General features: G+C 38.4%; 1 long non-coding RNA gene across 1 annotated transcript in view; it reads right to left on the bottom strand.

Moving 5' to 3' along the window:
- The window catches only part of LOC147831552 (uncharacterized), a 138,616-nt gene that overhangs the window by 14,434 nt on the left and 110,298 nt on the right, over positions 1-13,884 (bottom strand). The gene's annotated exons all lie outside the window — the stretch shown is intronic.

Here is a 13,884-nt window from a genome sequence, read left to right on the forward strand (position 1 = left end):
AGAGGAAAACGCTATTTGGAAGAGTAGCTTTCTGGCTATAAACAATTATACAAGCGTTAGTTCCAGTCCTCTGATTTGATTGGTAAACTGCTTTCTGAAAGTGCTAAAAGATAACCGTGTTTACACTCGTTTGCCTCTCTTGGTTCATTTGGTCTGGAGCAAAAAAGAAAGCGATACATTTAGTTCTGGTTCGCTTAAGGCCATTTAAAAAACCGAATCTACAAAACGAGTCATCTTTGTTGGATAATTTGTGACAGAACTTATCAAACATCCAAAACAACGCTGTGTTAAAAGTGTTTGCTTTTTGTGTGTGCATGTGATGGTATTTTTTACAAGTTACACTGCTGTAAGTGTTACTAACTGTTTTACAATCCTGATATCTGAAGAACAAGAGGAAAACACTATTTGAAAGAGTAGGTTTATGGCTGTATATTATGGTTATGTTAAAAAATTAAATCGTACATGTGTTAGTTCCAGCTGTATAATTTGATTGGCAAAAGTGCTAAGTGCTAAATGCTAAAAGTGTGTTCACTTCAACTCTAGTAGAGTCCTGAATCACTTTTCATTTTGAACCCTTTAACTGCCTGGTTGACCTTAGATTATTATAAAAACAAACAAAAAAACAACAACTTAAAGTTAGCTTAAAGTGGTGTCAGGAACAAAATGTAACCATAGAAATTAGTCAATATGTCCAAGTTAAAGGCTTAAGACCAAACCTAAAAATACAAAACAAAAGGATTTTATTGTGTATATTTGGGACAGAACTCATTGAACATCCAAAACTAGGCTATAGGTAAGACCAATGACTAGTAAGAATTGGTCACCTGAGATAGGACTGTCAAAACTGCACTGTAAAATAATTTAAGTGGTATATGTATCATGAAACAAGTCAACAGATATGTCTGTGATTTGCCAATGCAATCTCACGGCGATTTGTAACTTTTTGATTTAGTGGCTAATTCGTATAAATTCGTACAATCTAATTCATGCACTTTAGTACGATTTGATCATCACCCATGATGGTTGGGGTTAGGGTTGGGGTTGGATGCCATGCCTCCTTTTTCAAAATCGTACATTTTTGTAGGAATTCGTACGAATTAGCCACTAAACTGACAAAATGAAAAATACTTATGTTTCCTCGTGAGATCAGGCTAAATTTGCTGCATTGCAAAAAATAATTTTCGAAAAGGAAAGCAGCCCAGGCTCATTGGAAATATATACCCCAGTCTATATTTTTGTGAAATACGTTGCTCTGGGTACATTCAGTTGTACATTTCAGATGACAAATCTGAATTTTATTATTTGAACCTGAGCTCTCTGCTTCACAAGTACAACACTCGAACCCTAAAGCTATTGAGCAAACTGTTCATGCCAGAAAAGCTGTCCATATGAAGACACATAAATGGCATATATATTTAATTACAAAACATAGACACCATTAAGTTATTTTGTGTGTATGTATTTTGTGTTGGTAATTCTTTACTTGTCAATAATATGTCCAGTAAATATCATAAAAAAACAACAGTTGTCAAACTGATGTCAGGAAAGGGCCGCCACTCCAAACGCAGGAGATTCGCAGGAGATTGACTTTAAAATGGTCAGATTTTAAAGATTCACAAAACATGAATTTAACAATGAAATGAAACAATGTGCACTAACAAAATAAACATTGTAAACTGCATTTCATGCAGACTTTAAAACTTCACAAGACACTCATAATAGCAATTAAAATGTCAGAAAGAGCAGAAATAAAACCACAACTTCAAATAAAATCATAATTTCACGAAAAAGTTCCATTCCAAGCACAGTTTTCTTACAAGTGCATGATCATAGCCCTTTTCACACTTACAGACAGAGCGTTCTAAGCGTGAACGCGCTCTTTCTGGCAATTTTACGAATTTTTTACTAATTTACTGATATTTTTAAAAAAGGACCTGTTCACACATACAGACCTTTCTGGAAAATTACCAGCAATTACAGGCCCTTTTTGAAAATACCTGTAAATTCGATGAAAATTCGTAAAATTGCTGGAAAGAGCGCGTTTACGCTTAGCACGCTCTGACATGAGACGTGTACTCCAGTCAATCAGACCCAGGCGTATTCGCATCTGTGATGTTTATGAAACTAAAAGCATTTGAATACTTTTCCAAATCCATTTAGCTGCTAGACGTTAGACAAATAACATTTCTGTTCCTTCTTAATGCCAACTGTGTAAAACATTATCGGTAAAATGCTTATGATAAACCGCTGTTTGTTTACCTTCAAGCTCTGCTTCAGTTGCTTAATGCACGTGAAGAAGTGAGCGCCAGCACACACACATATTTTGTACATCCTGACATGCCAAAGTGTTCCTCCATTTGTTTTCCAGTGAAGTTGTTCACAATATCTATCCATCAGTCCTTAATTTGAGAATTGAGAGATCCTGAAACAGATCGGGGTAATGGATCCGGCATGTTACCTGAGGTGCCGTGCACGAAAATGCAAATGGAGGGTGGAGATGTTTGGCGCGGTTGAAAGTAAATAGCCGGGGGTGGGGTGGTGGTGGGGGGGGGTGAGATGGCGGGCCATTGGATGGCGGAGAGGTGTCGCAGATTCGCAGATGAAAGTGAAGAGTGTTGGGGAGTCACGGAAGAAAGTGAAAGTGAACAGCGGATGGTGGAGGAGGGCGGTTGTGGAAGGGGGATCAGTCAAATGAGGTGCCGGATCAAATTTCAGAGGTGCCCGATCTGAATCCAGCATGTTCTGGCACAAATTAAACCCTGCTATCCATCCACAGATTTTGTAATGTAGTCAAATGTGTAAACATTTAGCTGCGGGTTGCGCTTCTGCCTTTGGATGTCTCTGGGGCAAAAGAAGCTGCATGAATGCTAAAGTTTTAAATAAAAGTGAAACCATCAACAAAAGTGCAACCACTTCTATGTTTACAAATACTACCATTTTGAGCTCATTTCTGGTTAATAATGTCAGAATTTACCTGTATTTTGGACTGGATGTGTGATCGTCCTTGCCCGTGTGAACAGTGCTTTCTTGAAATTATTGGTAAAGTCATTTGGAAAATTTTCTAGATATTTACCGGTATGACTGGGTGAAAGGGACTTAAGTCTACTAATTCTGACTTCTCAGTGTTTTTAACCAGAATTCAGAGAAAATAAACGTCTGAATTAGGAGATGAAAACTTCAAACTCCAAGAAAAAAGGTGACAACTGTGAGATAAAAAGGTTGAAGTTGCCTTTTTAATGTTTTATTCACTGACGGAAACGGGTTGCTATATATTTGCCATCTCAGACAGCTCGCTACCAAAAAATCAACATCCAAACAGCTGCAAAAACGATGACTTATACAGCTTTAGCGCTCAAATAATACGCAAGTGGACAAAGGAATTCAACTTGTCTTTAAAAGAAAACAAGAAACAATTCAAATCTGAACGTGCTGTCAGTTAAGTTCAGCACATATTAAACCCGCAACATTCTCTTTATTTACACAGCTGCTGTGCATAAAATCACCATTACCTGTGACCCAACTGCAGCCGAATGCTGAAACTCTGAACACTGAATCCTGATTGCAAGTGTGATATTGCTTAAACACGGAGATTTAAATCAGGATGTCAGGTGCCTCTGGGTAGAGGGGGTAGAATAAAAACAGAAAAGCATTGTGGGTGGATGGTGAAGGATAGAGAGAGAGAGAGAGAGAGAGAGAGAGAGAGAGAGAGAATAGGAAAGCTCTCCTGGCGTCCTGTGCAACTAAACCTGGCCTCAACCACTGATGGCTGATCAGAGGCAGAGAGGCGTCTTTGACCCCCTGCAGGTGCTTGGGTGATTTGGTCAGGTGTGCAAAACAGCAAGAGAATGAAGCGGCTTGATGAGAGCGAGAGGAGGTGGGAATGGAGCGAGGGCTGATGGCGACTAAGAAACAGCAGCAGGCTCTCCAGGCGAGAGATGAAATATTTGCAATTCTGCCTGGTCCCTGGGCTGCAGGCCTACACTCCATTTATATGGAAATGAGTTTGTCTTTGCTAAGGTGGGGATACAGAGTGAAAGAGAGGAAGAGAGAGGAAGGGGGTGAAATCAGTATTGGACAATGTACATTTTGTTGGAAATACTTGTCAGAGTTTTGGAATTTGAAGAATGTGGATTATTCATAAGGCATTTGAGATCTAAAGGTCCTGTGTGGTGCTTTGAAATGTTCATTTCTGTTCGATGTGTGCCGTAATTTCAACCGAAACATAAAGAAAGGGCGGGGCAGATAGTGACACCTCCCCTTTAAAAATGGCCGATAGCATTTTGTTTTTATCATAGCTCTGCCAGTGAGTGTTTGAGCTCAGAAGCATCATATAAAAAGCAAGAAAATGTCTTAAAGGAGGGGGAGAGATTAGGGTTGCACAGTTTATTGGTAATATGGCTCCAAAATACTGGCGGTGCCACTGTAGTTTGTAAATGATAGTATCATCATTACAGTCGTTCTACAATACATAAGGTTGCATGTGGAAAAGTCTGTAAAATGCTCACACGATTGTGCAACAATAGACCTTTTAATTTGTATAGTCTGTGGAGCCCTCTAAGGTAGCAAAACTGTGTAGAACTCACGCATTTTATGGTATCTTATTTCACATTTTCTGACGTTTCAGTTTGAACGCACATCTGATGCAGTTCATTTCTGTTCCTGTCAATATAATTTAGTAGCTACAACAACTGCAGCAATCTCTTAATAAGAACAACTCACAAAGTGACATTTTGAATTGCTTTGGATTCTTACCTGATAAGACAAAAAAACAAAAAAAAAAACAAGCAATAGATGAAAACCCAAAAGAGCAACAGGAAACACTGAAACTATTTTTGACCACTTGATAAAGCCTAAATTTGTTGGAAAATCTACTTAATTTTGTATCATTTGTATCTTTATTTTAATGTATTTTTTTGTTGGTCAGTTATCTACAAAAGAGTTTAGGTGAAGTGACGTGCAAATACTTTTTTCAATAATAAGGGAATTATGAATTCAATTCAAGTAAGCCTATGATAACATTTAAAATATAGTATTTTGATAATTTCTTTATTTCATAGATATGAGTTATGAATTACAGTATCGTAACACCCATTACAGTGGCGTAGCGCAAAATGCGGAGGCCCCCCTGCAGGGATCGCTGAAGGGGCCCCCTGATGAAGAGGGGGGGGGGGGGGAGATACGTCATACGCCAATTTGCATATCACTGACGTCATCACGTTTTACCGTTTCTGTTTGTTTTACAGCCTATGGTTAATAAAGGGGTATTTATAATTGTACTACACTTTATATAAGCATGTTTATTTAACTAAATGTATTGCTGTTTGAATACAGTATGTCATTATAGATGTGTAGTGAATGTGCAGTAATCTCTCATATGTAATAAACTCAGACAAATTCAGAAACTGTCACTAAAATATCTGTGATTGTGAACAAGAAAAGAATAAACGGTCCAATTAAATTGTTAAAATAAAGTAGAAGTAGATTGGTTTGACTGTACAAGGGAAATACCTTCACACTGCCTGTGCTAAATCATTTGTCGTCGGTACGCAGAGGGGTGATCTGCTCTCGGGCTGCAGGTGTGAGAAGCTGCTGTACGCGGACTGACTGGGCCGCCTGTCAGTGCTGTGAGGCGGGGGAGGGGTCGGCGGCATCACACGCAGCTCGTTGAGTAGAGTAGGGACGGTACAGTATGGACAAATGACAGTCTAAAAAAATCTCCAATAACACACTAAAAAGTCGCTAGATTTGTCGTTAGGGGGGTCTGAAAAGTCGCTAAATCTAGTGACAAAGTCGCTAAGTTGACAACATTGGCGGCAAGCAATAAGAATGAAGTAGTCCACCGCTTGAGAGGTGTTCAGAGAACACAGACCTGTGAACTTTGGTTCCGACCACAGTTGTTCCCAAGAGTTTGATTATTGCGGTTGCCGGTTGATTTTCAATTATTGAAAATCGCGACGACGCGGGGCCCCCTAATCACGCGGGGCCCCCCCGCGGTGCGTGCCCTGCGGGCCCATCCGCTACGCCACTGACCCATTAGTATCACCAAGGGCGTAGAACTGGAATGGACAGAGAGGACATGTCCTCACCAATATCCACCAATTACTGAAATGTGCCTACCAATAATTTAATCGACTTCAAAATACAATAATGCTCCGTCAACCCTTAGTAACCTATTTGTGCACAAAGGGTTAAAATCAAGTTTCTATGAGTTTACTTTTAACCAAGGCTGTGCAATTAATGAAAATTCAGTTTCGATTTGGTCTCCATGATTATGAAAAATAATAATCAGAATAAAACTGTTAAATTGCATCACACACCTTTCTAAATTTCTCTTCATTCATACCTCCTCAAAGCGAGATTGCAGTAGAATCATGTCAATTGACTTTTGCTGCATAGGACGTGATTGATTATTTGTTATTTGTATTTTTGTTTGAGGGCGAGGCAGTGGCGCAGTAGGTAGTGCTGTCGCCTCACAGCAAGAAGGTCGCTGGTTCGCACCTCGGCTCAGTTGGCGTTTCTGTGTGTAGTTTGCATGTTCTCCCTGCCTTCGCGTGGGTTTCCTCTGGGTGCTCCGGTTTCCCTCACAGTCCAAAGACATGCGGTACAGGTGAATTGGGTAGGCTAAATTGTCCGTAGTGTATGAGTGTGTGTGTGAATGTGTGTGTGGATGTTTCCCAGAGATGGGTTGCGGATGGAAGAGCATCCGCTGTGTAAAAACTTGCTGGATACATTGGCGGTTCATTCCGCTGTGGCGACCCCGGATTAATAAAGGGACTAAGTCGACAAGAAAATGAATGAATGAATTCATTTTTGTTTATTTATATTATTAAGTACTTTGTTCATGTTTTTAAAGACGCAAAAACAATTTGAGCTATGCATCTTTAGAGATGTCTGTCCCTATCAATGTCAAGAGCAAATCTACGCCCTTGGGTATCACGATACTTCAGCTGGGATAGAATCGTAATGTGAATTAATGGTATGAATTAATTACATTAATGAATTAATGGACAACCCTAGGAGGGACACGTCAGATCCTAGAGAGCATCTGGGGTGTGTTTCTGAAAACCATCGTTAGCCAACTAAGATCGCAAGTTCCTTTGTTACAAAGATAGTTCGTTGGTTTAGCGTTTCCCAAATCCGTCGTTTCAACAAACATTCACAAACTGCATCGCAGACTTGTACGCTTGCAACTACACCTCTAGAGCTGTAGCTAGAAGCATAGTTTCTAATGGTTTACTACTTTCGAACAATCCAACATTTAATGATTAAAAAAAACATTAAAGTCGTCTTTCTTAGGTGTAATTTGCTTTCAACGTATTTTTACAGTTCAGTTTTAGCGATCTTCAGATTGACAATTGCTTTTCCTTCGTTGTGCACTTTGAAAACATTTATGTCATTTTGAACACAGCCATGGCTCATGGCAAAAGCTATAGGTCACCTTTAATTTAAAAGCGGATTTTACGTTACATCTCCAAAGTTTGTGAAAACAAAAATATATAGCATACCCTAATGCTTTTAATTTATAGAAGTAGTTTATTATATTTATTTAATGTATAGTATGTTTAATAACTTTTCTGCAGTGGTTTGAATGTGTCAAATTGTAAAAGTAGATTTAATAAATAAATAAATAAATAAATAAATAAATAAATAAATACAAATGAATTACCAAAATAACAACTTTCTATTTTAGATTAGAATATAAAATATTCTCAATAATATTTGTAAAAAAAAAAAAAAAAAAAAAAACATTATGGACGTTTTACATTCAAACTGACGTGGTTCAAATGATGGATCTGCGACAAAGCAACTACAGTTTTGGGAAACACTTGTCACTACATCATTCTTTTCCCAAATGATGCATCGTACTATGGCAGTTCAGTAGCAAGTGATGTTGTTGTTTGAGAAACGGACCCCTGACTGGTGACAAGATTTGGTGACAAACTGAAATAATAGGTGAAACAAGTGTTGATCCATAAAGGTGGAAGTGAACTGCAAGCTATGGATGACTGTATAATCTAAATGCAATTTGTTTTCACAGTTTTGGTGCACACTTACAGGAATACAATTAACATACTGATATGAATTTATAGATATGATATATGGACCTAAACATTGTTTTGATTTTACTGGAACTTTAAAAGTGCTTTTAGAGAAATTTTAGGTTAGTTTTTACTTAATTGCCTTATTTTGTTCCCTATTAATAAATAACATTTTTATTTGGATGTTCAGTCATTGTATTATTGTGGTTCTAATGAGTATTTCATTCCTTTATTGCTTTTCTTTGTGTAGGGTGTCTTGAAAAGCTCATTTTACATTTTAAGGGCACCATTTAAAGTAAATATTAATATAATACAGTATGTATTTACATGCATATTTCCAGGTATCTTGATATCTATCAAAACATCTAATTTTTCAAAGGTGCAACAGGCTGAAACCAGTGATCTTTAAATGTTGTTGCACAGTTTAATTTCGAAAGATTTGTTATTTCATCAGTTTTGTAAGGATATTGTATAAACAGTTTGATTTGATATCTATCTATCTATCTATCTATCTATCTATCTATCTATCTATCTATCTATCTATCTATCTATCTATCTATCTATCTAGATAGATAGATAGATAGATAGATAGATAGATAGATAGATAGATAGATAGATAGATAGATACACACACGCACACACACACACACACACACACACACACACAACAGTTCCGTCTGGTTCTTGAATCTGATTGGCTAATAGCCATGCAATTTTCAGCAAGAAACAGCACTCGTTCTGCATTTTAACCCTTCACTCGTGTATTACTCCGCACACATACAGCAACAAGCAGAGGACACTCTAGAGTTTGACAAATGCTGCTGCTGTTGGAAAACAAAGTATTTTTAAGACTTTTAAAGGCAAGAATGTAGTTGTTTAGATTGCAACTGTGCAGTTTATTTATAAGGATAGTAAATATTTTAATTATAATTTCGAAAAGAGAAAGTGCATCAGCAGCCCTTAGCCTGTCATTGAGCAAAGACGGTTGACGATGTTCATCCACAAGATAGCGACAGATACCGCATAATAAGCCTTAAGAGAAAAACAGCGTAATTTCAAACTACAGCTGATCAAATCATTATTAAACAGGTAAATGACTTTCTAAGTCGATCTCTCTCTTTTGTGTTCTAGTACTGTATTTATACCATGGTTATATTGTGATCTCCCAATTGCAACAGAGAAATACTTAGAAATCTCTGTAGACTGATGGCATTTCATGCCGCTCAGCCTTATAATCTTAAAATGCGAGCAAAATCACATTTTGTCATCACTTTAAACATTACGCTAGAGAATCATTCAAATACTAGCTCTAAAGTGATGTATACTGCAATTCTGTCAGCTGCAGATGTGAATGAGTGGAGGAAGAAAGTAGTTCCTCTTACAAAAGTTTTGAGACTCTTTGATTTTCTTTTTTAAATACACAGTTATGCTGTCAAACTGTTGTGTAAACACAATATCACACTCGAAGCAGTGCGATGTGGCTGTATATCATCACTCGGGTTCTGCAGCCTCGTGCCAACGCACGCCTCCCACCAGTGCCGATATACAGCCACATCGCACTGCTACTCATGTGATAACTCATGTGATATTTCTCATCTATTTTATATACACACACACACATATATAATATATATATATATATATATATATATATATATATATATATATATATATATATATATATATATAATTTATATATAATATGTGTGAAAAGATAATAATGATAAAAAGATAATCAGTATAAAATAATTTCAACAACTTGTCAACAAAATACTTATTCACATTTAAAATAATAAGCAGTATCTGTATCTGCATCATTAAAACTCAAACAAAAAATACTGGTTGTATCATTTGACATTAACAAAATGTGGAATCGGCCATCCCTAAGCTACATTCAGTTTTGCTTTTAAATGCATCCCATTACAGAAGTGAAAACTATTAAAAGTACTTCAGGATGTGAAAGGAAAGGGACAGTTCACCTAAAATTCTGTCATCATTTACTCACACCTCGTGTCATTCCAAAACCGGCATGACCTACATTCTTCTGCAAATCATAAAAGAGAATCATTTAAAGAATGTTGGTGACTAAGCAATGTTGTTTATCCTTCATTTCCACTGTATATACAAACAACACTGCAACCAGAACGTCTCTTATAAAACACAATGACTTGAATTTAAATTTCTGAGTTAGTCACCACTTTATAAACATGCCACACACAACATCTGCCTCAACCATGGACATCATCTGGAATCTCCAGCTTTCACAGCCCCCTTTATAAACCAACCAACCAACCAACCCCCAACATCCCTCACCTCCAGGCCTCAGATCACAAAGCAGCGCTGCTGGAAAATTAGCAGATGTTCGACAGAGCCAGATCTGTCCATTTGTGCGGAGCTTCAGAGCCCGGCAGAGTCTCACTGGAGCGTTCATGGCCAGCTGCTCCACTGCGATGCCCATGGCATTGCTAATACCAATGCTGATGCCCACTCCCTTTTCATACAATCAGGCTTAGTCATGACACCAGGACCCACAAGACCACAGCACAGATTGAGTCACATGATGGTGAAGGTCAGTCACGCTATACGGCCGAGAGGCGAAACAGCACCTAAATGAGTCACTAACTCTGATTGAAAACCTCGTGAGCTCCCTTGCTGCTATTAAAAAAAGCTGAAAAGTGACTTAATTTTACTCAATAATTAAAAAGTTCATTGTGCTTAATAGAAAAGGGCTACATGAACTGAGTAGAGACCAATTCTAGTTCCCAGCATGCTTCGCGTCATACTGTGTGAGTAAAATAAGTGTTGAAGTTAAGGCTCTGGAGGCAGCATTTGTGCACCAAGACACCTTGTAAAACTTCTGAGACAGCATATTTAATCATGTACAACTAAACAGAGAGAGCTTTGACGATATAACTAAGAAAATGTCTGCTTACTACAACACTATTTTCTCACTAGAAATGCCATCAACAGTGTAAAATGTTGGTCAAAAAAGAACACTTACACAAAAATGACACCCGAGTGACACGTTAAGATGTTGATATATTTAGCTCAATTGTCAGAAATGAAATGCACAGCATTGTGGGATATCGAAGCACCCATTTATGCTGCCTTCGAAATTCAATCTGAATTTGGATTCGGATGTGCCTTGATGCCATCCCACCCTGGAATGCTGCATTTTAAAGCTGTTAGGCACAGCATAAGTGTTATTATGTGTGTTTTTGCACATCTTTAGTGTAGGGAGAAATCAATTTGGGGCTATGTTGAGATTTACAGAGGTTTCTGTTATGTTGTCATTGTTGGGAAGAGCAGAAGCACACAACTTTGCATCTAAAACTTGAGATGAAGCACTTAGGAATGTTTTTTTTTTTAAACAGTACTTCCTTCACCATGTTCATAGATATTTACATTAGATGTCACCTATGCTATTGGTGTCTATTGGAAGGAATGTATCAACAGAGCCGGCATTTTAGTACAGGGTAGCGCTCCTTTGAAATAAATGTGTGACCAAGGTGCAGGTCCCTCTCCTGCCTTCTCTTCAATTTCTAAAGTCTCGCACATACCGGGATGCTTTTCATCAGCGTTTTTCAAGACACTTCCGCATTCAAACCCAAGCGATTTTCACTGACGTTGAGCAGAAGAGTATGCAAAATTCTTCCTTGACGTTAGATGGCGCTACACAACTTTAAGCTTCTGACACTCGCTTATGACACACAAGAAGAAGACAAAGTTGACACGCTTGTTGTTAAGGATGGTTCAAGTAGCAGTTCCAGCTCTAGCGATGAACAAATGAATATTGTTCACTAGTGCAATAAGCATCTCCATGTTCATATCGCCTCTGGGTATCTTCTTCAATGTGCGCTCGCTTTGTTTGCTGACTTTGTTTAACAAAACTATCAAGAAACTAGCCTAGAATTTAGTGTGATTCGGTGCTATTTTGCCTTATGGCAAGTGATTGTATTATCCTCAATAATCGTATAGCACAAAAGTTTGTAACACACACAAACGTAAGAAACGAAATCTTATCTATGAAATTTGATGCCTTTGTGATTTGTTTTCTTGTTTTGCACTGTACAAATGTGATGGCGCTATTGACACATGCTCTGAATCTGTATGCGATACCTAGTGTATATATCTATGCGCCATGTTAACATTGAACAGTTGTCATGCCAACTAGGTATGGTTAACAGAAACTTACAATGCTTGCCCCGCCTCTGAGTTCTTCTGATTGGACTGCTGAGTCCACTGCTGTGACACTTAACCTTCTTTTGACTTGATATAAAACAATTGCACTCACATAGCTAACACAGGCTCATTGTGGATACATACCCCTGTCTACGCTTCTGGATAATGTGAATTATGTATCCAGAGGTACATCTGGCTGCATTTCATCTTTAAAACGAATGCTACGGTGCGGTATGACACCACCGATGGCTTCTGTTTCTATTAGCGCTACCAGTGGACAGCTTTTCTGGTGTAACGTTTGGCCAGTGGCTTGCCACGTATGTTGGCAGTCTTTGGACATGGAGCAGAGTTGACCATGACCACAGAGTTCGAGTCTGGTGAAGAAAAGTTCCAGAAACCAGGTAAAACAAAAGCAAATAAATGAATACATAAATAAACAACAGGCTGAAAATGTGGTGAAATAATGCAGCCGCGATGGCTTTAGTTTTTGTAGATTGCTTCTGATAACACTCTTGGTTGGATTTGGGAAAAGAGGTGGGTGGGTCAGTTGGTCAGTCATTCAGTCGACAGCAAGCTGGCCTGGTCGGCTGAAGTGTATATTGCGCCCTCTGGTGGTTTTATGCAAGAGGAATTTGTGACCATCAAAAAGCATACACAGCGGTCTCTGGTGGATTTGCAAAAACAAAACTGCAATCAGACGTACCTAACGTTACGTATTTCAAAGTCCCCACAAGTGTAGACCTAGGTAGGTATCCACAATGAGCCTGGGTTAAGTGGTTAAGTACATCAACACTTATCATGGTGGTGCTCACGGTGACCCGAGTCCGATTCCCAGCTCGAGGTCCATTAATGATCATGTGCGATGCCCTGCAAAAGACGCAAGATGTGAGTGTAATGGTCATGCACATGTTCTGTGTGACTGGTCCTTAAGACTCCACTTGAGTGCTACATTAACACTGGAGTTTGTGACTTTTATGGAAACAAATTGCACAAATTAGTTTTTTTGATACTTCATTTCAATATTTCAATAAGTATTGCAGGGCTAGGAGTTGAAACTTTGACTTCACAAACAGTTTGTTTAAGTACAAAATAAAACTTTGTTTAGTTTAGTAACTTAAAAATTCAGTTAGCCTGACTGGGGCTTCAGAGTTTAAATGTCCACAGGGTCACCAGACATGAACATTATTGAGCATGTCTGGGATCAGATGATGGAGGAGGCATTGAAAATTAATCAAAAGAATCTTGATGAACTCTGGGAGTCTTGCGAGAACCCTTTCTTTGCCATTCTAGATGACTTTATTAATAAGTTATTTGAGTCATTGCAGAGATGTAAGGATGCAGTCGTCCAAGCTCATGGGACATACACAAAATAATTTTTTTTCTCTGCACCATGACTTTATATTCTATACCAGGGATCATCAAACTTGTTCCTGGAGGTCCGGTGTCCTGCAGATTTTAGCTCCAACCCTAATCAAACACACCTTAACAAGTTAATCAAGGTCTTACTAGGTATACTTGAAACACCCAGGCAGGTGTGTTGAGGCAAGTTGGAGCTAAACATGCAGGGCACCGGACCTCCAGGAACAAAATTGGCGACCCCTGTTCTATACTGTACATAATTTCTGTTAAGTGACACGACTTTTGTCTTAGCAAAGTCAGACCT

The sequence above is a fragment of the Danio rerio genome, chromosome 22 (genome assembly GCF_052040795.2).
Source record: "Danio rerio strain M-AB ecotype USA chromosome 22, GRCz13ab, whole genome shotgun sequence".
NCBI lineage: Eukaryota > Metazoa > Chordata > Actinopteri > Cypriniformes > Danionidae > Danio > Danio rerio.